The sequence below is a fragment of the Orbicella faveolata genome, unplaced genomic scaffold, assembly GCF_042242905.1.
Source record: "Orbicella faveolata isolate gen_17 unplaced genomic scaffold, um_ofav_v1 contig_47, whole genome shotgun sequence".
Taxonomy (NCBI): Eukaryota; Metazoa; Cnidaria; class Anthozoa; order Scleractinia; family Merulinidae; genus Orbicella; species Orbicella faveolata.
This window is the reverse complement of record NW_028301577.1, coordinates 26,926,395-26,952,317: the sequence shown is the minus strand read 5'-3', so window position 1 is coordinate 26,952,317 and position 25,923 is coordinate 26,926,395. Positions and strand designations below refer to the sequence as shown.

The following is a 25,923-nucleotide window of genomic DNA, read 5'->3' as shown; positions in this document are numbered from 1 at the left end:
TCGGCTACTCTTTCAGTCTTAAAGTAAAGTGGGCTATATTTCGGGCCAGAATCTCGAAAGTGAGCGTTCAACAAGTTTCGCTGTGTCTATTTCAATGGAAACCAAGACGATCAGGAGTTAGTTTAGAGTCTCCGGGACTGGAAAATATCCTCCAAATTCCGGGAAATCGAGCCGAAGTTGGTCAAAATCATGATGCGCGCAAGGCGGTCTCAGCTATTCTTTCAGTTTTAAAGGGAAGTTGGGCTATATTTTAGGCCAGAAACTCGAAGATAAGCGTTTAAAAAGTTTTGCTGTGTCCATTTCACTGCAAACCAAGGCCATCAGGAATAAGTTTCGAGTCCACAGAACTGGAAAAGATTCCCTAATTTCCGCAAATCGAGCCGAAGTTGGTCAAAATCACGATGCGCGTAAGGCGGACTCGGCTCATCTTTCACTCTTCAAGTGAAGTGGGGCAATATTTCGGCCTAGAAGCTCGAAACTTTGCTTTCAAAAAGTTTGGCTGTTTTAATTTCACTGCAAAACAAGGCCATCCGGACTTAGTTTAGAATCCCCGGGACTAGAAAATATCCCCCAAGTCCCGCGAAATCAAGCCGAAGATGGTCAAAATCACGATGCGCGTAAGGCGGTCTCGGCTTCTCTTTAAGTCTTAAAGTGAAGTGGGGCTATGTTTCGGCCCAGAAGCTCGAAAGGAAGCTTTCAAAAAGTTTTCCTGTGTCCATTTCACTGCAAACCCAGGCCATCAGGAGTTAGTTTAGACTCCCCAGGACTGGAATATATCCCCCAAGTTCCGGGAAATCGAGCCAAATTTGGTCAAAATCACCATGCGCGTAAGCCGGTCTCGGCTACTCTATCAGTCTTAAAGTAAAGTTGGGCTATATTTTCTTCCAGAAACTCACAAGTGAGCGTTTAAAAAGTTCTTCTAAGTCCACTTCACTGCAAACCACGACAATGAGGAGTTAGTTTAGAAATCCCGGGACTGGAAAATATCCTCGAAGTTGCGGGAAATCGAGCCGAAGTTGGTGAAAATCACGATGCGCGGAAGGCGTTCTTTGCTACTCTTTCCGTCTTAAAGTGAAGTGGGGCTATATTTCGGCCTAGAAGCTCGACACCGAGCGAGCGCTCCTTTTATCTGTGTCCATTTTAGTAAAATTTAAGGCCATCAGAAGTTAGTTTAGAGTCCCCGGGACTGTAAAATATCAACCAAAATCCGGCAAATCAACCAAAGTTGCTGAAAATCACGATGTGCGTAAGAGTTTATGGTACTCTTACCGTTTTAAATTAAAGTGGGGCTATATTTCGGCCTAGAAGCTCCACACCTAGCGTCCGCTTCGTTTACCTCTGTCCTTTTCACTTAATAATACGGCAATCAGGAGTTAGTTTAGAGTCCCCGCGACTGAAAAATATCCCCCTAGTCCCCGCAAATCCAGCCAAAGATGCTCAAAAATCACCATTCGCGTACGGCGGTCTCGGCTACTCTTTTAGTCTTAAAATGAAGTGGGGCTATATTTCGGCCTAGAAGCTCGACACCTAGCTTGCGCTTCTTTAACCTGTGTCCATTTCAACAAAAAATAAAGACATCAGGGTTTAGTTTAGAGATTCCGGCACTGGAAAATATCCCCCAATTTCCGGAAAATCGAGCCGAAGTTGATCAAAATCACGATGCGCGTAAGGCGGTCTCGGCTACTCTTTCAGTCTTGAAGTGAAGTGGGGCTACATTGCTGCCCAAGAGCTTGAAAGTGAGCGTTTAAAAAGTTTTGCTCTGTATATTTCACTGCAAACGAAGGCCATCAGGAGTTAATTTAGAGTTTCCGGGAGTAGAAAATATCCCCCAACTTCCTGGCAATCGAGCCGAGGTTGGTTAAAATCACCATGCCCGTAAGGCGGTCTCGGCTACTCTTTCAGTGTTAAAGTGAAGTGGGGCAATATTTCGGCCCAGAAGCTCTAAAGTGAGTGTTTAAAAAGGTTTTGCTGTGTCAATTTCACTGCAAACCAAAGCCATCAGGAATTAGTTTAGAGACCCAGGAAGTGGAAAATATCCCCCAAATTCCGGGAAATTTAGCCGAAGTTGGTCAAAATCACCATGTGCGTAAGGCGGTCACGCCTAATCTTTCAGTCTTAAAGTGAAGTGGGGCTATATTTCTGCCCAGAAGCTCGAAAGTGACCGTTTAAAATGTCTTCCTCTGTCAATTTCACTGCAAACAAAGGCGAGCAGAAGTTAGGTTAGAGTCCCAGGGACTGGAAAATATCCTGTAAGTGCGGGAAAATGGGGACAAAGGTCGTCAAAATGAAGATACGCGTAAGGCCGTCTCGGCTATTCGTTCAGTCTTAAAGTGAAGTGAGGCTCTACTTCGGCCCACAAGGTCCAAAGTGAGCGTTCAAAAAAAATTGCTGTGTCCATTTCACTGCAAACCAAGGCAATCAGGAGATAGTTTAGAGTCCCCGAGACTTGAATATATCCCCTAAGTTCCGGGAAATCGAGCCAAAGTTTGTCAAACTCACGATGCGCGTAAGACGGACTCGGCTACTCTTTCAATCTTAAAGTAGAGTGGGGCTATATTTCGGCCCAGAAGCTCGAAGGTGAGCGTTCAAAATGTTTTCCTCTGTCCATTTCAATACAACCCAAGGCAATTAGGGGTTAGTTTAGAGTCCTCGGGACTGCAAAATACCCCCCAAGTTCCTAGAAATCGATCCGAAGTTGGTCAAAATCACGATGCGCGTAAGGCGGTCTCGGCTACCCTTTCAGTCTTAAAGTGAAGTGTGGCTATATTTCGGCAAAGAAGGTCGAAAGTGAGCGTTGAAAAAGTTATGCTGTGTCCAATTCACTGCAAAGCAAGGCAATCAGGTGTTAGTTTAGAGTCCGCCGGATTTGAAAATATTCCCCCAAGTTCCGGGAAATCGAGCCTAAGCTGGTCAAAATCACGATGCGCGTAAGGCGGTCTCGGCTACTCTTAAAGTCTGAAAGTGAACTTGGGCTATATTTGGGCCCAGAAGCTCGAAGGTGAGCGTTCAAAATGTTTTCCTATGTCCATTTCAATGCAAACCAAGGCCATCAGGAGTTAGTTTACAGTCCCCGGGACTAAAAAAATATGCCACAAGTTGCGGGAAATCGAGCCGAAGTTGGTCAAAATCACGATGCGCGTAAGGCGCTCTCGCTTGCTCTTTCAGTCTTTAAGTGAAGTGGGGCTATATTTGGGCCAAGAAGCTCGAAAGTGAACGTTCAAAAAGTTTTCCTGTGTCCATTTCAATGCGAACCAAGGCCATCAGGAGTTACTTTAGAGTCCGCGGGACTAAAAAATATTCCCCAAGTTCCGGGAAACCGAGCCGAAGTTGCTCAAAATCACGATGCGCGTAAGGCGGGCTCGGCTACTCTTTTAGTCTTAAAGTAAAGTGGGGCTATATCTCGTCCCAGAAGCTCGAAAATGAGCGTTCAAAAAGCCTTAGTGTGTCCAGTTTACTGCAGACCAAGGACGTCGGGGGCCAGTTTAGAGTCCCCGGGAATGGAAAATATCCCCCAAGTTCCGGGAAATTTAGCCGAAGTTGGTCAAAATCACGACGCGCGTACGCGGTCTCGGCTACTCTTTCAGTCTTAAAGTGAAATGGGGCAATATTTCACCCCAGAAGCTCCAAACTGACTGTTTAAAAAGATTTGCTGTGTCAATTTCACTGCAAACCAAGGCCATCAGGAGTTAGTATAGAGACCCAGGGAGTGGAAAATATCCCCCAAATTCCGGGAAATTTAGCCTAAGTTTGTCAAAATCACCATGGGCGTAAGACGGTCTTGGCTAATCTTTCAGTCTTAAAGTGAAGTGGGGCTATATTTCGCCCCAGAAGCTCGAAAGTGAGCGTTCAAAAAGTTTTCCCTTGTCAAGTTCACTTCAAACCAAGGTGATCAGGAGTTAGTTTAGGGTCCCCAGGACTGGAAAATCTCCCCCAAGTTCCGGGAAATCGAGCTGAGCTTGGTCAAAATCACGATGTCTGTAAGGCAGTCTCGGCTATTCTTTCAGTCTTCAAGTGAAGTGGGGCTATATTTTGGCGCAGAAGCTCGAAGATGAGCGTTCAAAAAGTTTTGCTGTGTCCATTTCATTGCAAACCAAGGCCATCAGGAATTAGTTTAGAGTCCACAGAAGTGGAAAATATTCCCTAATTTCCGGCCAATCGAGCCGAAGTTGGTCAAAATCACGATGCGCGTAAGGCGGACTCGGCTCATCTTTCACTCCTCAAGTGAAGTGGGGCTATATTTCGGCCCAGAAGCTCGAAACTCTGCTTTCAAAAACTTTTGCTTCTTCAATTTCACTGCAAAACAAGGTCATCAGGACTTAGTTTATAGTCCCCGGAACTAGAAAATATCCCCCAAGCCCCGGGAAATCAAGCCGAAGATGGTCAAAATCACGATGCGCGTAAAGAGTTCTCGGCAACTCTTTAAATCTTAAAGTGAAGTGGGGTTATATTTCGGCCCAGAAGGTCCAAAGTGAGCGTTCAAAAAGTTTTGCTGTGTCCATTTCACTGCAAAGCAAAGCCATCAGGAGTTAGTTTAGAGTCCCCGGGACTGGAAAATATCCCCCAAGTTCCGGAAAATCAAGCCAAGGTTGGTCAAAATCACGATGCGCGTAAGACGGTCTCGGCTACTCTTTCAGGCTTAAAGTGAAGTGGGGCTATATTCGGCTCAGAAGCTTGAAGGTGAGCGTTTAAAATGTTTTGCTCTGTCCATTTCAATGCAAACCAACGCGATCAGGAGTTGGTTTACAGTCCCTGGGACTGAAAAATATCCCACAAGTTCCGGCAAATTGAGCCAAAGTTGCTCAAAATCATGATGCGCGTAAGGCCGTTTCGTCTATTTTTTCAGTCTTAAAATGAAGTGGGGCTATATTTCGACCTAGAAGCTCGGCACCGAGCGTGCGCTAATTTAATCTCTGTCGATTTCACTGAAAACTAAGGCAATCAGGAGTTAGTTTAGAGCTCCCAAAGCTGGAAACTATCCCCCAAGTTCCGGCAAATCGAGCCATAGAGGCTCAAAATCACGATGCGCGTAAGGCGGTCTCGTCTACTCTTTCAGCCTTAAAATGAAATGGGCTATATTTCGGCCCAAAGGCTCGAAAGTGACCGTTCAAAAAGTTTTCCTGTGTCCATTTCACTGCAAACCAAGGCCAAGAGGAAATACGTTAGAGTCCCCGGGACTGTAAAATATCCCCCAAGTTCCGGGAAATCAAGCGGAAGTTGGTCAAAATCACGTTGCGCGCAAGGCGGTCTCGGCTACTCTTTCAGTTTTAAAGTGAAGTGGGGCTACATTTCGACCCAGCAGCTCGAAAGTGAGCGTTTAAAAAGTTTTCCTGTGTCCCTTCCTCGGCCAACCAAGGCAATCAGGAGTTAGTTTAGAGTTCCCGGGACTGGAAAATATCCCCCCAGTTCCGGGAAATGGAGCCGAACTTGGTCAAAATCACGATGCGCTTAAGACGGTCTCGGCTACTCTTTAAGTCTTAAAGTGAAGTGGGGCTATGTGTTGGCCCAGAAGCTTTAAAGTGAGCGTTGAAAAAGTTTTGCCGTTTCCATTTTACTGCCATCCAAGGCAATCAGGAGTTAGTTTAAAGTTCCCGGGTCTGGAAAATATCCCCCAAGTTCCGGGAAATCGAGGCGTAGTTTGTCAAAATCACGATTCGCATAAGGCGGTCTCGGCTACTCTTTCAGTCTTAAAGTGAAGTGTGGCTATATTTTGGCCCAGAAGCTCGCACAAGAGCGTTAAAAACGTTTTCCTGTGTCCATTTTACTGCAAAGCAAGGCAATCAGGAGTTAGTTTAGAGTCCCCGGGACTGGAAAATATCCCCCAAGTTTCCGAAAATCGAGCTTAAGTTAGTCAAAATTACGATGCGCGTAAGGCGGCCTCGGCTACTCTTTCAATCTTAAAATGAAGTGGGGCTAAACTTTTGGGCCCAGAAGCTGGAAAGTCAGCGTTCAAAAAGTTTTGCTGTTTCCATTTCACTCCAAACCAAGACAAGCAGGAATTAGTTTAGAGTCCCCGGGACTGGAAAATATCCCCCAAGTTCCGGGAAATCAACCCGAAGTTTGTCAAAATCACCATGCGCGTTAGGCGGTCTCGGCTACCCTTTTAGTGTTAAAGTAAAGTGGGGCTATATTTTGGCCCAGAAGCTCGAAATTGAGCGTTCAAAAAGTTTTGCTGTGTCCATTTTACTGCAAACCAACGCCATCAGGAATTAGTTTAGAGTCCTCAGAACTGGAATATATCCCCTAAGTTCTGGCAAATCGAGCCGAAGTTGCTCAAAATCAGGATGCGCGTCGGTCTCGCAAGTCGGTCTCGGCTACTCTTTCAGTCTTCAATTGAAGTGGGGCTCTATTTCGGTCCAGAACCTCCAAAGTGTGCCTTCAAAACCTTGTGCTGTGTAAATTTCACTGCAAACCATGGTCATCAGGAGTTAGTTTAGAGTCCCCGGGACTGGAAAATATTCCCCAAGTTCCGGGAAATCGAGCAGAAGTTGATCAAAATCACGATGCGCGTAACGCGGTCTCGGCTACTGTTTCAGTCTTAAAGTGAAGTGTGGCTGTATTTCGGCCCACAAGATCGAAAGTGAGCGTTCAAAAAGTTTTGCTGTGTCCATTTCACTGCAAACCAAGGCCACCAGGCGTTAGTTAAGAGTACGCGGAAGTAGAAAATATCCCTCCAGTTCCGGGAAATCGAGCCCAAGTTGGTCAAAATCACGATGCGCGCAAGGCGGTCCCGGCTACTCTTTCAGTCTTAAAGTCAAGTTGCGCTATATTTCGGCCCAGAGGCTCGAAAGTGCGCATTCCAAAAGTTTCGCTGTGTCCATTTCACTGCAAAGCAAGGCCATCAGGAGTTAGTTTAGAGCCCTTGGGACTAGAAAATATTTCCCAAGTTCCGCCAGATCGAGCCGACGTTGGTCAAAGTCACGATGCGCGTAAGGCGCTCTCGGTTAGTCTTTCAGTCTTAAAGTGAAGTTGGGCTATAGTTCGGCCCAGAGGCTCGAAAGTGCGCGTTCAAAAAGTTTTGCTCTGTCCCTTTCACTGGAAACCAAGACCGTCAGGAGTTAGTTTAGAGTCCCCGGGACTGGAAAATATTCTCCAAGTTCCAGGAAATCGCGCCGAAGTTGATCAAAATCACCATGCGCGTAACGGGCTCTCGGCTATTCTCTCAGTCTTAAATTTAAGTAGCGCTATATTTCGGCCCTGAAGCTCGAAGGTGAGCGTTCAGAATGTTTTGCTGTGTTCATTAAATTGGAAACCAAGGTCATCGGGAGTTAGTTTAGCGTCCCCGGGACTTTAAATTATTCGCCAACTTCCGGGAAATCGAGCAAAAGTGGCCCAAAATCACGATGCGCGTAACGCGGTCTCGGCTGCTCTTTCAGTCTTAAAATTAAGGGGGGCTATATTTCGACCTAGAAGCTCGAGACCGGGCCTGCGCTAATTTTACCTGTGTCCATTTCACTGACATCTTAGGCAATCAGGTGTTAGTTTAGAGTCCTTGGGACTGGAAAATATTCCCCAAATTCTGGAAGATCGAGCCAAAGTTGCTCAAAATCACGATGCGCGTAAGGCGCTGCCGGCTACTCTTTCAGTCTTAAAATGAAGTGGGGCTATATTTCGGCCGAGAAGCTCGACACCGAGCGTGCGCTCCTTTTGCCTGTGTACATATTACTGAAAACTAAGTTCATCATGAGTTAGCATAGAGTCCTCGGGACTGGAAAATATTCCCCGAATTCCGGCAAATCGAGCCAAAGATGCTCAAAATCAAGATGCGAGTAAGGCGGTCTCCGCTACTCTTTCACTCTGAAAATGAAGTGGGGCCATATTTCGGTTCTACAAGCTTGACACCGAGCGTGCGCTCCTTTTGCCTGTGTCCTTTTCACTAAGAACTAAGTCCATCAGGAGATAGTTTAGAGTCCTCGAGACTGGAAACTATCCTCCAAGTTTCGGCAAATTGAGCCATAGTTTCTTAAATTTACGATAAGCGTACGGCAGTTTCGTTTACTCTTTCAGTCTTAAAATGAAGTGGGGCTTTATTTCGACCTAGAAGCTCGACAGGGAGCGTGCGCTCCTGTTACCTGTGACCATTTTACTGAAAACTAAGGTTATCAGGAGTTAGCTTAGAGTCCCCGGGACTGGAAAATATCCCCCAAGTTTTGGCAGATTGAGCCATAGTGGCTAAAAATTTCGATGCGCTTAAGGCGGTTTCGTCTACCCTTTCAGTCTTAAAATAAAGTGGGGCTACATTTCGGCCTACAACCTGGAAACCTAGCGTGCGCTCCTTTTACCTGTGTCCATTTCACTGAAAACCAAGGCAATCAGGAGTTAGTCTAGAGCTTCCGGGACTGGAAAATATCCCCCAAACCCCGAGAAATCAAGCCGAAGTTGGACAAATTTACCATGCACGTAAGGCGGTCTCGGCTACTCTTTCAGTCTTAAAGTGAAGTGGGGCTATATTTCGGCCCAGAAGCTCGAAAGTGAACGTTCAAAAAGTTTGGCTGTGTCCATTTCACTGAAAACCAAGGCCATCAAGAATTAGTTTAGAGTGCCCGGGACTGGGAATTATTTCCCAAGTTCCGGGAAATCGAGCCGAAGTAACCCAAAATCACGATGCGCGTAAGGCAATCTCAGCTACTCTTTCAGTCTTAAAGTGAAGTGGGGCGATGCTTCGGCCCAGAAGCTCGAAAGTGAGCGTTCAAAAAGTTATCCTGTGTCCATTTCACTGCAAACCAAAGCCATCAGGAGTTAGTTTAGAGTCCCCGGAACTGGAAAATATCCCCCAAGTTCCGCGAAATCGAGACGAAGTTGGTCAAAATCACCATGCGCGTAAGGCGGTCTCGGCTACTCTTTCAGTCTTAAAGTGAAGTAGGGCTATATTTCGGTCCAGAAGCTCGAAAGGGAGCGTTCTAAAAGTTTTGCTCTCTCAATTTCACTGAAAACCAAGGCCATGGTGAGTTAGTTTACACTCCCCGGGACTGAAAAATATCCCTTAAGTTCCGGAAACTCGAGCCGAAGTTGGTCAAAATCACGATGCGCCTAAGGCGGTCTCGGCTACTCTTTCAGTTTTAAAGTGAAGTGGGGCTATATTTCTCCCCAGAATTTCGAAAGTATGCGTTCAAAAAAATTGGCTGTGTCCATTTCACTGCAAACCAAGGCCATCAGGAATTACTTTAGAGTCCTTGGGACTGGAATATATCCCCGAAGTTTCGGGAAATCTAGCCGAAGTTGGTCAAAACCACGATGCGCGTAAGACGGTCTCGGCTACTCTTTCAGTCTTAAAGTGAAGTGGGGCTACATTTCGGCTCAGAAGCTCGAAGGGGAGCGTTCAAAAAGTTTTGGTCTCTCTATTTTAATGCAAACCAAGGCAATCAGGAGTTACTTTAGAGTCCCCGGTACCGGAAAATATCCCCCATTTCCCGGGAAATCGAGCCAAAGGTGGTCACAATCACGATAAGCGTAAGACGGTCTCGGCTACTCTTTTATTCTTAAAGTGAACTGGGGCAATATTTCCGCCCAGAAGCTTGAAAGTGAGCGTTCAGAAAGTTTTGCTGTGTCCATTTCAATCCAAAGCAAGGCCATCAGGAGTTCCTTTAGAGTCCGCGGGACTGTAAAATATCCCCCAAGTTCCGGGAAATCGAGCCGAAGTTGGTCAAAATTACGATGCGCGTAAGCCGGTCTCGGCTGCTCTTTCAATCTTAAAGTAAAGTGGAGCTATATTTCGGCCCAGAAGCTCGAAAGTGAGCGTTCAAAAAGTTTTGCTGTGTCCATTTTACGGCAGACCAAGGACGTCGGGGGCCAGTTTAGAGTCCCCGGGAATGGAAAATATCCCCCAAGTTCCGGGAAATTTAGCCAAAGTTGGTCAAAATCACGACGCGCGTACGGCGGTCTCGGCTACTCTTTCAGTCTTAAAGTGAAGTGGGGCAATATTTCGGCCCAGAAGCTCGAAACTGAGTGTTTAAAAACTTTTGCTGTCTCAATTTCACTGCAAACCAAGGCAATGAGGAGTTAGTTTAGAGACCCAGGGAGTGGAAAATATCCCCCAAATTCCGGGAAATTTAGCCGAAGTTTGTCAAAATCACCAGGGCGTAAGGCGGTCTTGGCTAATCTTTCAGTCTTAAAGTGAGATGGTGCTATATTTCGCCCCAGAAGCTCGAAAGTGAGCGTTCAAAAAGTTTTGCTGTGTCAATTTTACTGCAGACCAAGGACGTCGGGGGCCAGTTTAGAGTCCCCGGGAATGGAAAATATCCCCCAAGTTCCGGGAAATTTAGCCGAAGTTTGTCAAAATCACCAGGGCGTAAGGCGGTTTTGGCTAATCTTTCAGTCTTAAAGTGAAGTGGGGCTATATTTCGCCCCAGAAGCTCGAAAGTGAGCGTTCAAAAAGTTTTCCTGTGTCAATTTCACTTCGAAGCAAAGCCATCAAGAGTTAGTTTAGAGTCCCAGGGACTGGAAAATATCCCGTAAGTGCCGAAAAATCGAGACAAAGTTTGGCAAAATAAATAAGCGCGTAAGGCCGTCTCGGCTACTCTTTTAGTGTTAAAATAAAGTGGGGTTCTATTTCGGCCCAGAAGCTCCAAAGTAAGGGTTCAAAAAAATTTGCTGTGTCCATTTCACTGGAAACCAAGGCCATCAGGAGTTAGTTTAGTGTTCCTGGGACTGGAATATATCCCCCAGGTTCCGGGAAATCGAGCCGAAGTTAGTCAAAATCACGATTTGCGTAAGATAGACTCGGCTACTCTTACTCATAAAAAGAAGTGGGGCTACATTTCGGCCCAGAAGCTCGAAGGTGAGTCTTCACAACGTTTTGCTCTGTCAGTTTCAATGCAAAGCAAGGCGATCAGGAGTTAGTTTAGAGTCCCCGGGACTGGAAAATATCCCCCAAGTTCCGGGATATCGATCCGAAGTTGCTCAAAATCACGATGCGCGAAACGCGATCTCGGCTATTGTTTCAGTCTTAAAGTGAAGTGGCGCTATATTTCGGCCCAGAAGCTCGAAACTGACCGTTTAAAAAGTTACGCTTTGTGCATTTAACTGCAAACAAAGGCCATCAGGACTTAGTTTAAAGTCCCCCGGACTGGAAAATATCCGCCAAGTTCCGGGAAATCGAGCTGAAGTTGGTCAAAATCACGATGCCTGTAAGGCGGTCTCCGCTACTCTTTCAGTCTTAAAGTGAAGTGGGGCTATATTTCGGCCCAGAAGCTGCAAAGTGATCGTTAAAAAAGTTATGCTCTGTGCATTTCACTGCAAACCAAGGCCATCAGGAGTTAGTTTAGAGTCCCCCGGACTGGAAAATATCCCCCAAGTTCCGGGAAATCGAGCTGAACTTGGTCAAAATCACGATGCGCGTAAGGCGGTCTCGGCTACTATTTCAGGGTTAAAGTGAAGTGGGCTTCTATTTAAGCCCACAAGCTAGAAGGTGAGTGTTAAAAAAGTTCTCCTCTGTCCATTTCGCCGAAAACCAAGGCCATAAGGAGTTAATTTAGAGCTCGCGGGACTCGAATATATCCGCCAAGCTCCGGGAAATCGACCCGAAGTTGGTCAAAATCACGATGCGCGCAAGGCGGTCCCGGCTACTCTTTCAGTCTTAAAGTCAAGTTGCGCTATATTTCGGCCCAGAGGCTCGAAAGTGCGCATTCCAAAAGTTTCGCTGTGTCCATTTCACTGCAAAGCAAGGCCATCAGGAGTTAGTTTAGAGCCCTTGGGACTAGAAAATATTTCCCAAGTTCCGCCAGATCGAGCCGACGTTGGTCAAAGTCACGATGCGCGTAAGGCGCTCTCGGTTAGTCTTTCAGTCTTAAAGTGAAGTTGGGCTATAGTTCGGCCCAGAGGCTCGAAAGTGCGCGTTCAAAAAGTTTTGCTCTGTCCCTTTCACTGGAAACCAAGACCGTCAGGAGTTAGTTTAGAGTCCCCGGGACTGGAAAATATTCTCCAAGTTCCAGGAAATCGCGCCGAAGTTGATCAAAATCACCATGCGCGTAACGGGCTCTCGGCTATTCTCTCAGTCTTAAATTTAAGTAGCGCTATATTTCGGCCCTGAAGCTCGAAGGTGAGCGTTCAGAATGTTTTGCTGTGTTCATTAAATTGGAAACCAAGGTCATCGGGAGTTAGTTTAGCGTCCCCGGGACTTTAAATTATTCGCCAACTTCCGGGAAATCGAGCAAAAGTGGCCCAAAATCACGATGCGCGTAACGCGGTCTCGGCTGCTCTTTCAGTCTTAAAATTAAGGGGGGCTATATTTCGACCTAGAAGCTCGAGACCGGGCCTGCGCTAATTTTACCTGTGTCCATTTCACTGACATCTTAGGCAATCAGGTGTTAGTTTAGAGTCCTTGGGACTGGAAAATATTCCCCAAATTCTGGAAGATCGAGCCAAAGTTGCTCAAAATCACGATGCGCGTAAGGCGCTGCCGGCTACTCTTTCAGTCTTAAAATGAAGTGGGGCTATATTTCGGCCGAGAAGCTCGACACCGAGCGTGCGCTCCTTTTGCCTGTGTACATATTACTGAAAACTAAGTTCATCATGAGTTAGCATAGAGTCCTCGGGACTGGAAAATATTCCCCGAATTCCGGCAAATCGAGCCAAAGATGCTCAAAATCAAGATGCGAGTAAGGCGGTCTCCGCTACTCTTTCACTCTGAAAATGAAGTGGGGCCATATTTCGGTTCTACAAGCTTGACACCGAGCGTGCGCTCCTTTTGCCTGTGTCCTTTTCACTAAGAACTAAGTCCATCAGGAGATAGTTTAGAGTCCTCGAGACTGGAAACTATCCTCCAAGTTTCGGCAAATTGAGCCATAGTTTCTTAAATTTACGATAAGCGTACGGCAGTTTCGTTTACTCTTTCAGTCTTAAAATGAAGTGGGGCTTTATTTCGACCTAGAAGCTCGACAGGGAGCGTGCGCTCCTGTTACCTGTGACCATTTTACTGAAAACTAAGGTTATCAGGAGTTAGCTTAGAGTCCCCGGGACTGGAAAATATCCCCCAAGTTTTGGCAGATTGAGCCATAGTGGCTAAAAATTTCGATGCGCTTAAGGCGGTTTCGTCTACCCTTTCAGTCTTAAAATAAAGTGGGGCTACATTTCGGCCTACAACCTGGAAACCTAGCGTGCGCTCCTTTTACCTGTGTCCATTTCACTGAAAACCAAGGCAATCAGGAGTTAGTCTAGAGCTTCCGGGACTGGAAAATATCCCCCAAACCCCGAGAAATCAAGCCGAAGTTGGACAAATTTACCATGCACGTAAGGCGGTCTCGGCTACTCTTTCAGTCTTAAAGTGAAGTGGGGCTATATTTCGGCCCAGAAGCTCGAAAGTGAACGTTCAAAAAGTTTGGCTGTGTCCATTTCACTGAAAACCAAGGCCATCAAGAATTAGTTTAGAGTGCCCGGGACTGGGAATTATTTCCCAAGTTCCGGGAAATCGAGCCGAAGTAACCCAAAATCACGATGCGCGTAAGGCAATCTCAGCTACTCTTTCAGTCTTAAAGTGAAGTGGGGCGATGCTTCGGCCCAGAAGCTCGAAAGTGAGCGTTCAAAAAGTTATCCTGTGTCCATTTCACTGCAAACCAAAGCCATCAGGAGTTAGTTTAGAGTCCCCGGAACTGGAAAATATCCCCCAAGTTCCGCGAAATCGAGACGAAGTTGGTCAAAATCACCATGCGCGTAAGGCGGTCTCGGCTACTCTTTCAGTCTTAAAGTGAAGTAGGGCTATATTTCGGTCCAGAAGCTCGAAAGGGAGCGTTCTAAAAGTTTTGCTCTCTCAATTTCACTGAAAACCAAGGCCATGGTGAGTTAGTTTACACTCCCCGGGACTGAAAAATATCCCTTAAGTTCCGGAAACTCGAGCCGAAGTTGGTCAAAATCACGATGCGCCTAAGGCGGTCTCGGCTACTCTTTCAGTTTTAAAGTGAAGTGGGGCTATATTTCTCCCCAGAATTTCGAAAGTATGCGTTCAAAAAAATTGGCTGTGTCCATTTCACTGCAAACCAAGGCCATCAGGAATTACTTTAGAGTCCTTGGGACTGGAATATATCCCCGAAGTTTCGGGAAATCTAGCCGAAGTTGGTCAAAACCACGATGCGCGTAAGACGGTCTCGGCTACTCTTTCAGTCTTAAAGTGAAGTGGGGCTACATTTCGGCTCAGAAGCTCGAAGGGGAGCGTTCAAAAAGTTTTGGTCTCTCTATTTTAATGCAAACCAAGGCAATCAGGAGTTACTTTAGAGTCCCCGGTACCGGAAAATATCCCCCATTTCCCGGGAAATCGAGCCAAAGGTGGTCACAATCACGATAAGCGTAAGACGGTCTCGGCTACTCTTTTATTCTTAAAGTGAACTGGGGCAATATTTCCGCCCAGAAGCTTGAAAGTGAGCGTTCAGAAAGTTTTGCTGTGTCCATTTCAATCCAAAGCAAGGCCATCAGGAGTTCCTTTAGAGTCCGCGGGACTGTAAAATATCCCCCAAGTTCCGGGAAATCGAGCCGAAGTTGGTCAAAATTACGATGCGCGTAAACCGGTCTCGGCTGCTCTTTCAATCTTAAAGTAAAGTGGAGCTATATTTCGGCCCAGAAGCTCGAAAGTGAGCGTTCAAAAAGTTTTGCTGTGTCCATTTTACGGCAGACCAAGGACGTCGGGGGCCAGTTTAGAGTCCCCGGGAATGGAAAATATCCCCCAAGTTCCGGGAAATTTAGCCAAAGTTGGTCAAAATCACGACGCGCGTACGGCGGTCTCGGCTACTCTTTCAGTCTTAAAGTGAAGTGGGGCAATATTTCGGCCCAGAAGCTCGAAACTGAGTGTTTAAAAACTTTTGCTGTCTCAATTTCACTGCAAACCAAGGCAATGAGGAGTTAGTTTAGAGACCCAGGGAGTGGAAAATATCCCCCAAATTCCGGGAAATTTAGCCGAAGTTTGTCAAAATCACCAGGGCGTAAGGCGGTCTTGGCTAATCTTTCAGTCTTAAAGTGAGATGGTGCTATATTTCGCCCCAGAAGCTCGAAAGTGAGCGTTCAAAAAGTTTTGCTGTGTCAATTTTACTGCAGACCAAGGACGTCGGGGGCCAGTTTAGAGTCCCCGGGAATGGAAAATATCCCCCAAGTTCCGGGAAATTTAGCCGAAGTTTGTCAAAATCACCAGGGCGTAAGGCGGTTTTGGCTAATCTTTCAGTCTTAAAGTGAAGTGGGGCTATATTTCGCCCCAGAAGCTCGAAAGTGAGCGTTCAAAAAGTTTTCCTGTGTCAATTTCACTTCGAAGCAAAGCCATCAAGAGTTAGTTTAGAGTCCCAGGGACTGGAAAATATCCCGTAAGTGCCGAAAAATCGAGACAAAGTTTGGCAAAATAAATAAGCGCGTAAGGCCGTCTCGGCTACTCTTTTAGTGTTAAAATAAAGTGGGGTTCTATTTCGGCCCAGAAGCTCCAAAGTAAGGGTTCAAAAAAATTTGCTGTGTCCATTTCACTGGAAACCAAGGCCATCAGGAGTTAGTTTAGTGTTCCTGGGACTGGAATATATCCCCCAGGTTCCGGGAAATCGAGCCGAAGTTAGTCAAAATCACGATTTGCGTAAGATAGACTCGGCTACTCTTACTCATAAAAAGAAGTGGGGCTACATTTCGGCCCAGAAGCTCGAAGGTGAGTCTTCACAACGTTTTGCTCTGTCAGTTTCAATGCAAAGCAAGGCGATCAGGAGTTAGTTTAGAGTCCCCGGGACTGGAAAATATCCCCCAAGTTCCGGGATATCGATCCGAAGTTGCTCAAAATCACGATGCGCGAAACGCGATCTCGGCTATTGTTTCAGTCTTAAAGTGAAGTGGCGCTATATTTCGGCCCAGAAGCTCGAAACTGACCGTTTAAAAAGTTACGCTTTGTGCATTTAACTGCAAACAAAGGCCATCAGGACTTAGTTTAAAGTCCCCCGGACTGGAAAATATCCGCCAAGTTCCGGGAAATCGAGCTGAAGTTGGTCAAAATCACGATGCCTGTAAGGCGGTCTCCGCTACTCTTTCAGTCTTAAAGTGAAGTGGGGCTATATTTCGGCCCAGAAGCTGCAAAGTGATCGTTAAAAAAGTTATGCTCTGTGCATTTCACTGCAAACCAAGGCCATCAGGAGTTAGTTTAGAGTCCCCCGGACTGGAAAATATCCCCCAAGTTCCGGGAAATCGAGCTGAACTTGGTCAAAATCACGATGCGCGTAAGGCGGTCTCGGCTACTATTTCAGGGTTAAAGTGAAGTGGGCTTCTATTTAAGCCCACAAGCTAGAAGGTGAGTGTTAAAAAAGTTCTCCTCTGTCCATTTCGCCGAAAACCAAGGCCATAAGGAGTTAATTTAGAGCTCGCGGGACTCGAATATATCCGCCAAGCTCCGGGAAATCGACCCGAAGTTGGTCAAAATCACGATTCGCGCAAGATGGTTTTGGCTACTCTTTCAGTCTTAAAGTAAAGTGGGCTATATTTCGTGCCAGAAGCTCGAAAGTGAGCGTTCAAAAAGTTTCGCTGTGTCTACTTCAATGCAAACCAAGACGATCAGGAGTTATTTTAGAGTCTCGGCGACTGGAAAATATCCCCCAAATTCCGGGAAATCGAGCCGAAGTTGGTCAAAATCACGATGCGCGCAAGGTGGTCTCAGCTATTCTTTCAGTCTTAAAGGGAAGTTGGGCTATATTTTAGGCCAGAAACTCGAAGATAAGCGTTCAAAAAGTTTTGCTTTGTCCATTTCACTGCAAACCAAGGCCATCAGGAATAAGTTTACAGTCCACAGAACTGGAAAATATTCCCTAATTTCCGGCAAATCGAGCCGAAGTTGGTCAAAATCACGATGCGCGTAAGGCGGACTCGGCTCATCTTTCACTCTTCAAGTGAAGTGGGGCTATATTTCGGCCTAGAAGCTCGAAACTTTGCTTTCAAAAAGTTTGGCTGTTTCAATTTCACTGCAAAACAAGGCCATCCGGACTTACTTTAGAATCCCCGGGACTAGAAAATATCCCCCAAGTCCCGCGAAATCAAGCCGAAGATGGTCAAAATCACGATGCGAGTAAGGCGGTCTCGGCTACTCTTTAAGTCTTAAAGTGAAGTGGGGCTATGTTTCGGCCCAGAAGCTCGAAAGGAAGCGTTCAAAACGTTTTCCTGTGTCCATTTCACTGCAAACCCAGGCCATCAGGAGTTAGTTTAGAGTCCCCGGGACTGGAATATATCCCCCATGTTCCGGGAAATCGAGCCAAATTTGGCCAAAATCACCATGCGCGTAAGGCGGTCTCGGCTACTCTATCAGTCTTAAAGTAAAGTTGGGCTATATTTTCTTCCAGAAACTCACAAGTGAGCGTTTAAAAAGTTCTTCTAAGTCCACTTCACTGCAAACCACGACAATGAGGAGTTAGTTTAGAAATCCCGGGACTGGAAAATATCCTCGAAGTTGCGGGAAATCGAGCCGAAGTTGGTGAAAATCACGATGCGCGGAAGGCGTTCTTTGCTACTCTTTCCGTCTTAAAGTGAAGTGGGGCTATATTTCGGCCTAGAAGCTCGACACCGAGCGAGCGCTCCTTTTATCTGTGTCCATTTTAGTAAAAATTAAGGCCATCAGAAGTTAGTTTAGAGTCCCCGGGACTGTAAAATATCAACCAAAATCCGGCAAATCAACCAAAGTTGCTGAAAATCACGATGTGCGTAAGAGTTTATGGTACTCTTACCGTTTTAAATTAAAGTGGGGCTATATTTCGGCCTAGAAGCTCCACACCTAGCGTCCGCTTCGTTTACCTCTGTCCTTTTCACTTAATAATACGGCAATCAGGAGTTAGTTTAGAGTCCCCGGGGACTGAAAAATATCCCCCTAGTCCCCGCAAATCCAGCCAAAGATGCTCAAAAATCACCATTCGCGTAAGGCGGTCTCGGCTACTCTTTTAGTCTTAAAATGAAGTGGGGCTATATTTCGGCCTAGAAGCTCGACACCTAGCTTGCGCTTCTTTAACCTGTGTCCATTTCAACAAAAAATAAAGACATCAGGGTTTAGTTTAGAGATTCCGGCACTGGAAAATATCCCCCAATTTCCGGAAAATCGAGCCGAAGTTGATCAAAATCACGATGCGCGTAAGGCGGTCTCGGCTACTCTTTCAGTCTTGAAGTGAAGTGGGGCTACATTGCTGCCCAAGAGCTTGAAAGTGAGCGTTTAAAAAATTTTGCTCTGTCTATTTCACTACAAACGAAGGCCATCAGGAGTTAATTTAGAGTTTCCGGGAGTAGAAAATATCCCCCAACTTCCTGGCAATCGAGCCGAGGTTGGTTAAAATCACCATGCCCGTAAGGCGGTCTCGGCTACTCTTTCAGTGTTAAAGTGAAGTGGGGCAATATTTCGGCCCAGAAGCTCTAAAGTGAGTGTTTAAAAAGGTTTTGCTGTGTCAATTTCACTGCAAACCAAAGCCATCAGGAATTAGTTTAGAGACCCAGGAAGTGGAAAATATCCCCCAAATTCCGGGAAATTTAGCCGAAGTTGGTCAAAATCACCATGTGCATAAGGCGGTCACGCCTAATCTTTCAGTCTTAAAGTGAAGTGGGGCTATATTTCTGCCCAGAAGCTCGAAAGTGACCGTTCAAAAGGTCTTCCTGTGTCAATTTCACTGCAAACAAAGGCGAGCAGAAGTTAGGTTAGAGTCCCAGGGACTGGAAAATATCCTGTAAGTGCGGGAAAATGGGGACAAAGGTCGTCAAAATGAAGATACGCGTAAGGCCGCCTCGGCTATTCGTTCAGTCTTAAAGTGAAGTGAGGCTCTACTTCGGCCCACAAGGTCCAAAGTGAGCGTTCAAAAAAAATTGCTGTGTCCATTTCACTGCAAACCAAGGCAATCAGGAGATAGTTTAGAGTCCCCGAGACTTGAATATATCCCCTAAGTTCCGGGAAATCGAGCCAAAGTTTGTCAAACTCACGATGCGCGTAAGACGGACTCGGCTACTCTTTCAATCTTAAAGTAGAGTGGGGCTATATTTCGGCCCAGAAGCTCGAAGGTGAGCGTTCAAAATGTTTTCCTCTGTCCATTTCAATACAAACCAAGGCGATCAGGGGTTAGCTTAGAGTCCTCGGGACTGCAAAATACCCCCCAAGTTCCTGGAAATCGATCCGAAGTTGGTCAAAATCACGATGCGCGTAAGGCGGTCTCGGCTACTCTTTCAGTCTTAAAGTGAAGTGTGGCTATATTTCGGCAAAGAAGGTCGAAAGTGAGCGTTGAAAAAGTTATGCTGTGTCCAATTCACTGCAAAGCAAGGTAATCAGGTGTTAGTTTAGAGTCCGCTGGATTTGAAAATATCCCCCAAGTTCCGGGAAATCGTGCCTAAGCTGGTCAAAATCACGAAGCGCGTAAGGCGGTCTCGGCTACTCTTAAAGTCTTAAAGTGAAGTGGGACAATATTTCCGCCCAGAAGCTCGAAGGTGAGCGTTCAAAATGTTTTCCTATGTCCATTTCAATGCAAACCAAGGCCATCAGGAGTTAGTTTACAGTCCCAGGAACTAAAAAAATATCCCCCAAGTTGTGGGAAATTGAGCCGAAGTTGGTCAAAATCACGACGCGCGTACGCGGTCTCGGCTACTCTTTCAGTCTTAAGGTGAAGTGGGGCAATATTTCGCCCCAGAAGTTCGAAACTGACTGTTTAAAAAGGTTTGCTGTGTCAATTTCACTGCACTGGAAAAGTTGAAAATTTACATGGACATGTCAATTGTAATTTACAGTATGTAAATCTTGATTTACATTCTTTGTAAATTACAATTTACATGTTAGGGTTTTGTAAAATAAAATTACAGGAAATTTACAGCTTTTAGTACAGCATGTAAATGTTCTGTAAATAGTGATTTACATTGTCTTTGTCGACAATGATCATTTGAAGAACATGTAAAAGCTTGTAAAATATTTTACGCACTTTTACAGTATCTGGCTTTGTAAAAAACATGTAAATTGCTTTGCTAAACCATGTGAGGAACGTGTAAAAAATTCAAGCGAATGCTGTAAAAAGTCTGGAAATGTTATGTTTGTAACCCTGTAAAAACCATGTAAATGAAAAAAGGGGGCCTGTAAGAAACATGTAAAAACCACGTAAATGAAAAAAGGGGGCCTGTAAGAAACATGTAAAAAGCATGTAAATGAAAAAAGGGGGCCTGTAATCGATTTAGAGCGTTAAATATTCCGAAACATGCACATTCTACAAGTAAGATTAATACAACTAAGTCTGCCCTTGCATGTTCACTGTTTCTTTGTTTTTTGTTTTGTTTTGTTTTGTTTTGTTTCGTTTTGTTTTGTTTTGTTTTGTTTTGTTTTGGTGATTTCTACCGTTTTGTACTTTCATTGCCATCACTGTTATCCCAGTCCCTTTATAAGAGCATACCAGCCTTGTGATTGCCCGATCTCCAACAAGCAGGAATCAGCGGTCTTCATGTTAGGTACCAGGTTCTCTCGGTTCTCCCGCCATGTTTGGCAGTTCGTTGGAACTTGCATCGAACTCGAGCTCTGTTTTAGCGGGCCAAAATCCACTCTACCTTCGCTTCGTCACCGTGCACGGTTTCAAGGCAAAGTTTACCGTTACCCAGAAGTTGAAGATAGCGATTACAGGCAACAAAAACAACAGGTAAGCAAGTTTTGCATAAATTGAACGAGCAGAGTAAAGTAACGTCAAGATACGTATACATTTCGTTTTGCCTTTGGTTGTGAATGTGTCATTATCAAGGAGAAGTTACATTGCTTGTGGAATCGACTTTGGTGATGTTTACCTGCCGTACATAAAGAGCTGTATTATCTGTTATTATCTGTTCTCGATAACTGAGCATGAGCATGCGACATTTGTTATTGGCTTATATGCACCTCATGATTCTTTCTGATGCATGCTCTTGTGAGGTTATGTTGCCCTCTGATGTGAATGCTAGTAAGCTAAAATGTAATGTGCCATCTTCAGCAGAGAAATTTCTCTTACAGTGTATGCTAGAGTAAGTATTCTGAAGTTACTCAAGTGTCTACAGTTGTACCTACATGCAAGTTACAATATGCTGTTATACACAACTGTACATGGACATTGCACCCACTGGTGCTGATACTGTAGTAAGTTAAATGTTGTGGTATTTTCTTTCACAAAAAAAACACTATGATACTTTATGAAGAGGTATACATGCACCTCAAACTGTTGTGAAAACTACACAGGACTTGAAAAAAGGAAGAGTAACTTGCCCAGGCAGGAAAATCTACTTGTCTTGGATGACACAGTATAGTCAATCGATTATTTCATAACAATCAATAGAAATTAGTCAATGATATCAGAAATCAATAAAAGGATTCGTCATGAGTCATTGATTGTGATCAAATTTTCAATAAGCATTATCAAGTTTGCTGATACTAGCTTATCTTTTAAGCAACATTTAATAAGAAAGAAATGAACAAAAGATTTAAAGTGAAATATGAAATCATGAATACAACTGCATAAAAACATAACATTGTATCTCATAAACAGAATATTTTGCTGGCATACATGTATCAGGGACTATGTTTTGGGGGTTTTTGGTAGTGCCTTTGAAATCTACATAAAAAAAGTTACAATCAAACACTGTGTTGAGGGACAATTTTTCTACAGTTTAGGTGAACTAACAAAGAGAGACCAACTTTCAATTGATTCTCTAATGACTGATAAATTTGGTAAAATCAAACTGATAACTTGAAACTTTTCTAGCATGTGAGTACGAATTTCTTTCAACTGATTGATAGCACTGATAACACTTACATTAATTTCAATTTATTGATTTATATCAATTTATGGATCAATTTCAATCGATTACCTTACCCTGGGATGACCAGAGAGCACTTTAGAGCCCTGTCACAGCTGTACATTGTACTTGTACGAAATTGGGCTCATACCAAATACATGTAGGTTTCATGTGTCATGCATCTGTTCATGCATCTGTAGCAGGGCAGGAAAAAAAATTGTAAGTCACTTGCCCAGTGGGCCAGTCAATTTCAGTTTTCACTTGCCCCACTTAAATATTAGTTGCCAGTGTGGTGGCCAGTAAGGAAATCAGAGGACAAATGCGAATGAAGTACACTCGGATTCCAAACTAATTCTTGCTTTCAACCTAATAATTAACTAATCTTTAGGTGTTAAGTTTTGAAATGGAATGACTGGAAATTATCATGTATCAAGCTGGCATTTTTAGTCAGACTCACAAGACTACTGACGCTACATTGTAATTTCACTTGCCCACTGGGCCACTGAACTTCTATTTTCGCTTGCCCAAGAGCAAAATTTACTTGGCTGAGGAAATCAGACCTGGGTTTTTTCCTGCCTTGAGTAGATCACAGATAACATCAAAATGTGGTAAAAACAAAAAATAGTCACATAAGCCATAACTAGAGTGTGTCACAGAATCTGTGAATTTTTCAGGTGTGTGTCACTGATGTTTTTGCCACATTTTGATGTCTTCTGTGATCTATTACTGAACAGATGCACAACAACATAGAATCTGTCTGCTTCGTAATACATAACAAAGAAACAAAAACAAACTTTTATGACATCATCTGTACCTTTGTCCACCAATAGAGCATAAGTGCACGTAAGAAACAATCACATTGTGCCTGCAAATAACTTGACTTATTATTTAAACATTGTTTGATAGGAGTTTGATTTATTGTCCATGATTATTACAATGTAGGAGATAGTGAACATTAAATAGTTACTGCCATGGATTTTGAGTTTAGTTCTTCTACATCCTCTGACATTCAGTGCCTTCCAATCAGAGATGCAAATTTTTTGTCACACAGTAGCTACAGATGTAGATGTATGATCTGTTTGATTGATGAATATTCAGGGCTCAAAATAATGGCCGGTCAACGGGCAATGTCTGGCCAGAATGGTGACTTGACCGGCCAAAAACTTCACTCGCTGGTCATGTTGACCAGTCATGTCATGTTGAGACGGTCACGTTGTTCATTCTTGCATAAACAATCAAATCCCCAACTGTAAATCTGAGAGTTTTTATCTCTTTTTTATCATGACCTCTAATGAAAACATACACCAATGCATACATGTATCTGTTCGAACGGCTAAAGACCATTTGCTTGCTGTTTGTCATGCGTTCAAGATCGATAGGAATGCCATTCGAGCGACTGGGGTTAAATCTGTTCAGAAAAATATTAAGCCAATCTTTAAACGGTCTAGCAGTGACGGGAACAAACAAACTATATTTGTGGGTTTAATTTAGCTCACATTACGTGTACTTGATTTTTTCGTAAATATCTTGACCAGTCAGAAATGAGACGTGACCGAGCTAAAATTACTTTGGCCGGTTAACATGACCGGCTACAGTCCGATTTCAAATGTCACAGTATAAATTGGAATGATAAGAAACAAAATAATAACTCCAGTGTAAAATTCGCTGATTGATATCATACACAGAATTTGCTGATTCATACTCAGACATAACTTATCTTATTTAATGAAATGTTTTATGTTACTTGTAGGATGAAGTAAAATTGAGAGTGGTCAATACATGCATACTCCTTGGCATTGATGCTTGATCAGGAAAAAATCAGCCACTGAGAAGTCTACAGTACCTATGACTCTATAAGGGGTCCGAGGTCCATTTCTTGAAAGCCCTGGAAACTTTTTGGGCCCATAAAGCCATCTTTAATTGAGCTGTGTCTAAAAACTAAGAGCTGTATATGCCTGAAACTTCTTGTGTGAAGGAAACCTCTGTTCATATTGAGAATAAGCGAATAAAACAGCTCTGTAGGCATAAGATTTCAGATTTTGGTATGGCTTTCTGGGTGTGAAAACTTTTTGGGACCTTCGAGAAATGGGCCCCTGGTGCATTACAGTCTAACATGGTGACCTTCAACACTTTCTGGAATAAATTCAACCACTTTCAACATTATTTTCAATGCTTTGAAGTATCACCTACACTGTACCTGTGTTAGTGAATTAGCATTAAATTTGAATATCTTAGATTGCTAGGTTGATACTTATTGTTCAATACAGCAGCTATAAGATTTCATCATAAAAAGCAACGGCTATGTTTACATACATGTAGTACCAGAACAATAATTTATTAACTTATGATGTGTTATGGGAACTATGGTACTAGATAGGCCTTTCAATTTCAACAGGTCCCTATGAATTTTTTTTTACAGTACAGTTTTTTTTATCACAAAAAGAAAAAGTAAAATTTTGAATATTGTTTACAGTGAATGTTTTGTCAGGGGTCCAAAATGTTTGTCCTGTTTGGATTCTGTACAGTTTTGGAAAAAGAAGGAAACTGTGACTTTGTAAACATAGCCTAAAAGATGTCAGAAGCCTTGTTTTATGTTATGCAATGTAGTATTCCTTTGGCATGAATGTTTTTATGATGAATTTAAAATGTCAATCTCTATCTTGTGGTAAATGTTTTTTCTCCCTATTTTCTGTTATTTCAAAAGAACAATTCACTCTATGAAAAAAGTTGATCAATATTTCACACTTACATTGCAGTAATTTTCATAATAAGGTAAAGGTAAAGTCTGCATATGAGCCACGTGGCCCAACAGACTGAAGCTTATCCCGCTTTCTGTAGCAGGAAACGACTAGGACTATTTCTACTTCCCCTGGATGAGATGCCAGTCCATTGCAGGGTTACCCCACCATTAAATTCGCTGGTACCCACTTATACACCTGGGTGGAGAGGCACTGAGAGTAATGTGTGTTGCCCAGCAACACAACAGAATGTACCTGCCTAGGGCTTGAACCCAGACCGCTCGATCAGGAGTTGAGCTCACTACATGTAACTACGAGGCCATCGTGCCTCCCACATTTTTCATAATAATTATTAAGGCTAATTTAATCCTACATTAATTACTTAGTAAGAAAAAAACAGTTTATTCATTCATTTTATGACAAAGGTATTATCATTATGTTACATTTGACTTTGTGAATTTAGTATATATTTAAGACAGGTCTCCATTTGCAAACAATTTTAATTTAGTAATACGCCTAAATTGCAAAATTTTCACTCGTAGCTGACAACAGTATAGTTCTTAATCATTTTACTATTTATGAATTAAATAGAGTTGAATATGACATGGTTTTGCACAATCTTGAAAAGGTCTTGAATTTTAGTAGTCTTCTTGAACAGTGTTTGAATTCGGTTAAAGGAGCTCAGTCATGGTATTTTAAAATATTTTGGCCATGCACAAAATTACATTTAAGTCGTCTTGTTATGGATAGAAAGAAAAGAAAACATGTTTTATTTGTTGCAATGTGTACATTGTAAACCTTATTCATGGCATATAAAAACTATTTGAATTTTACTGAGTTTGTTCTGATTGCAATAAATTTCTGATTCTGTATAAATTTGCATGTTTTCTACTATTATAATTAAGGTCAACAGATTTGATTACAATAAAACAGTACATTCCATGTATTTTTCTTCAAGTTGTTATTTACAAGTTATTTATCGTACAGGGTTTCTGCCTCCCTTTTTCGATTTACATGTTATTTACAGGCTCCCTTTTTACATTTCCAGGTTATTTCCAGGCTCCCTTTTTTGATTTACATGTTATTTACAGGCTCCCTTTTTCAATTTACAGGTTATTTGCAGGCTCCTTTTTTCAATTTACAGGTTATTTACAGGCTCCCTTTTTCAATTTCCAGGTTATTTACAGGCTCCCTTTTTCGATTTACATGTTATTTGCAGGTTCTCTTTTTCAATTTACAGGTTATTTACAGGCTCCCCTTTTCAATTTCCATGTTATTTGCAGGTTCCCTTTTTCGATTTCCATGTTATTTACAGGCTCTCTTTTTCCATTTACATGCTATTTACAGGCTCCCTTTTTCGATTTGCAAGTTATTTACAGGCTCCCTTTTTCGATTTACACGTTATTTACAGGCTCCCTTTTTCGATTTACATGTTATTTACAGGCTCCCTTTTTCCATTTACATGTTATTTACAGGTTCCCTTTTTCCATTTACA

At 43.5% G+C, this 25,923-nt stretch overlaps 1 long non-coding RNA gene across 1 annotated transcript; it reads left to right on the top strand.

The window, feature by feature from the left end:
• Positions 1-20,217: 20,217 nt before the first annotated feature.
• Positions 20,218-25,374, top strand: LOC149097794 (uncharacterized). Its single transcript, XR_016204271.1, has 2 exons — positions 20,218-20,567; positions 23,441-25,374. It is a non-coding gene; the product is annotated as an uncharacterized LOC149097794 (long non-coding RNA).
• The last annotated feature ends 549 nt before the right edge of the window (positions 25,375-25,923 follow it).